The sequence below is a fragment of the Rhodamnia argentea genome, chromosome 8, assembly GCF_020921035.1.
Source record: "Rhodamnia argentea isolate NSW1041297 chromosome 8, ASM2092103v1, whole genome shotgun sequence".
Classification (NCBI taxonomy): Eukaryota; Viridiplantae; Streptophyta; class Magnoliopsida; order Myrtales; family Myrtaceae; genus Rhodamnia; species Rhodamnia argentea.
In genome coordinates, this window is record NC_063157.1 from 27078906 (window position 1) to 27082880 (window position 3975).

General features: G+C 38.7%; 1 long non-coding RNA gene across 1 annotated transcript; it reads right to left on the bottom strand.

Annotated features, from left to right (window-relative positions):
* Positions 1-1738: 1738 nt before the first annotated feature.
* On the bottom strand, positions 1739-3775 carry LOC125316337. The gene is made up of 3 exons (XR_007199574.1): positions 3633-3775; positions 1984-2688; positions 1739-1949 (listed from the first exon to the last, which is right to left on the bottom strand). It is a non-coding gene; the product is annotated as an uncharacterized LOC125316337 (long non-coding RNA).
* Positions 3776-3975: the final 200 nt, after the last annotated feature.

The window sequence follows — 3975 nt, forward strand, 5'->3', positions numbered from 1 at the left end:
TACTTTCTTTGCTCCAACACTCAAAAGCATAATGGCTAAGTTTATGGCAATGAAAACATCTAATTTTAGATTTATCATACCATTGGCTGTTTGAGTTCCTTCCTCTTCCACAAATACTTCTTTGATTCTGGTTTTTGTAGTTGTGAGCAATATCTTCTCTACTTCGTCCACGACCTCTTCCTTGAATACGACATCGGCCTCAACCTCGATCACGATCTTGATTCGTCATTCGAATTTGCGTAGAAACTCCATGTTGGTCTGTTTCATCTCGGATAGTCAACCGAGTTTGGAGTACTTCCTCCATCGACTCATGCCGGTTTCTTCCGAGCTATTCTTCATGGGCTTGCAATGAACCCGTAAGTTCATCGATCATCATGGCATCGAGATATTTGGACTCCTCAATCGCAATCACTATGTGGTCGTATTTTTTGTCCAAGGACCAAAGTATTTTCTCAACAACTCGAACATTTGGAAAATCTTCACCTTTCCTTTTCATCCGGTGCACGATCGTTAAAACTTCTGTGAAATAATCAGCAATCAATTGAGATTCTATCATACGAATTAGCTTAAATTTGCCCCTTAGAGTTTGAAGACGAATCTTCTTCACTTTTTCAACACGTTGGTGGTTGTTGTGAAGGATCTCCCATGCCTCCTTAGACGTTGTGGCGTTGGACACCTTCTCGAACATGCAATCATCTAAGGCTTGACAAATGATCGATAGGGTAAGTTGATTTTTTATTCAAACTTTCTCCAGGGCATTTCTCTGATTTTAACTCATCGTGGTTTCGTCATCCGGCTCATCATAGCCGGTGTTGACCATTGCCCATACACCATGGGCGCCGAGCGAGTCGCTCATTCTAGAAGCTCAATTCCCAAAATTTCCTTTGGTGAGACGAGGATATTAAAGAGGAAGCTGAGCATTTGTAGCCATGATCACAAACCGTAAGCACTTACGAAAATCGTAAGCTCTTATATGAATTTGATGGGACAAATTGAAGATGAGGCTCTTAACAAACACTCACAACTCAACTCTACTCATGAAGGAGAAGACGAAGGTGGCTTTACAATATTTTTGTATTCACCTCCGATTCACCCATATTGAAACACTTACAAGACTCACCTATTTATAGACTTGATACATGACTATTGATCTACCTCTAAAAATACGAACAAATGTGATGTAGATACAAAGTATCGCTACATAAACCAACTTTTGATAAATTATACTAATAATAACTCTTGAAAACTACACAACAATAAAAACAGGTCTTGGAACATGCACTGATTCGTGCATGTGTCTAGGGAGTCAAACGGTCATCCACACGCGATCGACACTATACATGAATTTGGTTTAATTTCTAACAAAAACAGCAATTCATGATCAACATACGACTCAAGAAATCGGATAGCTAGATGCCCTTTTAATCTGGATAAAAGTTGCGTAAATTTTCCGGAAAATCAGCGAAACTTCTTTCCGGAAAAGCGACCAAACAATCGAGCCAAAGTTAAGTGTTTAATCACGTAGTCATCAACACTCAATTGATCATGACAAAGCCAAACAAATCAAAATCAAGATCTTGTTATTTGCTTGCTTATTTTCCAGGTCTCTTCGTGTACCGAAATCGGCCAACATTTCAACCACTGGACGGGACGTCCTGATCGGTCTCGGTATGATAAAAAAGTTAAAATGCTTCAGATCATAAGAAGGTTGTGATTTTTCATATTTTTTACAATTTTTGTCTAATTATACAGCTTGAGCCATAAGAATCGTGTTAGAAAGTCCAAGCCAAAGGCTTAAGCTGAAAGATAAAGAGATACCACATGAATATAAAGAGCATTTAAGACCTATTATCCACCGACGTGGACATACTTCAACAAATTGGAATCCAGATATTAATAGAAATGATGACTAAAGATCAAAATCGTATGAAAGCCACTTAGTTTGAGGACTTAAAAAATCAGTTGAACATCTAGAGAGGGAACTTTAAAGTTTGAAAACTTCTGTCATGATCAACAATATGTAGACAAAGTACTGGCACATGATTTGAAATGCAAACATCTATTTCTCTTGATTGAAGAAATTAAGTAATAAGAATCCATGTCCGTCACGATGAACTTTTCCACTATGATCTTATAAAGATCCAATAAGGAAACTGATACAGTATTGCTGATTGCTTATACTACTACTGACTGCTTATATCAATGCATCGAGACCCCTAATTTAATGATAGCTTAATTATTTGAAGGCAAGACATAAGAAGTTGTATAGTTCTTGGAACACCTAACCATAGTACAGCAGCAAAAATTAAAATCGCCATGTACCTTCATAAAAAAAACAGCAATACATGATCAACATTCGACTCAATGCAACTGATGTCAATACCAACTTTGTTGCTGTCAACCCTGTCGAAAGTTCGAACCTTGCAATCACTTGATAAAACCCATTGTGTGGATGAACCCTAGCATGACTATATTCTAGATGGGTACAGTTTCAATCGTCATGTCGATACTGCTATAAACTAGTCTCGAGAAGGGAGTGAAGCCTTTTGGGACTAATTCCCGTAAGTTATAATGTAAAAAGGCCTTCTATAATTCCCATGATTAAGGAAGAAAATTTTTTGTATGAGCTTACCTCCCCAAATGGCGATGGTCAGCCTTAGATACGGATACCTCTTCTACCTGTATACTCTGCAAAAAATGAACAGGAAAAAAAAGCAAGTTGATAGTTAATACCATAAAGATTTCCACTCCAATCTGAAGCTAATTAAGCTTTAGAAAATGACGTTATTTGTCCTTTATATCTAAGGCCGCTAGTGCACATGAAAGGACTTAAAAGCTTGTAAACCGGTGATGTGTCAGTGAAGAACAGTTGAAATCCAGTACTATAAAGAAGGATGAAGAAGGTGTAAATTGGCCACATGAAATGGAAATTATGACAAAATCGACCTTTTTCCTTTGTTTCTCTTGTACCCTTTCAAAGAAATCGGAAAAGGTGTCAAAACTATTTCGATAATGACAAAGTTTGTACTTCATATCATATCATTTATTGCCACATTACATGTATAACGACACTCTCGTCCACTTATATTTTGAATAGAACTCAAAATGTACTCTTCCGCATGGTAACGAAACAGGATAAATTTAACCTAAAGAGCCCATCTAGTACGGTTGTGGCCGCGCTATGAGCTGAAGAACAACAGCAGCTATCCATATGAAACATAACATAGTGGTGGAAAGGTCAACAATCTGGCCAAGTAGTTTGTAAGTCAAGGATCATTTGCTCATTCGGATTCCTAGGATTAACAAGTCGTCTTAGAAGAACAACGAAGCTCAAAGTACACGAGCATTGGGGAAACCCTGTGTCCTAACTTAAAGAAACTAGCGAGACCAGAAGCCATGAGGTGTTGGCCTATGTTCCCACCTCATATGAAGAGATGCAATCGACTGTATAATTAGGGTTTCCAGTGAGTTGCTTGATCCACGCTTCATTGCCGTTCAAAATGTCCCAATTCGCTAAACAAGAAAAGGCACAAAAAAAAAATTCTCCATCTTTGTGAAGATAATCGATTAAATTACCATAAATGGGCCTCAAGAAACCCCCCAAAAAAAAAAGCAAAAAAGAAGAATATTACCATGATGCTTGTGAGATCCGATCATCCTGGAGGAAAGACACCACCTCATGGACACTGATCACTAAGGAGTCAAAATGGCATTCATCTGCACCTGCACCTGCACCTTCCAAGCGCCTCTGCTTCTTCACCTGCGCTTCTTTCTTCTTCTTCTTCTTCCCTTTCTGGGTTTGAGGGGAAATACCAATTCGAAACACGTTTCGGGGCTTTCCTTCTCTTTGAACAATCCTCATCTTATACCCGCAAATCTCAGCACAGAGGCATGCGCAGGGAAGAACGGAAAGCAATATGAGGTGCAGGTGCAAATGCAGATAAAGGCTACATCTTGACGATGCTCTTCGCTTTC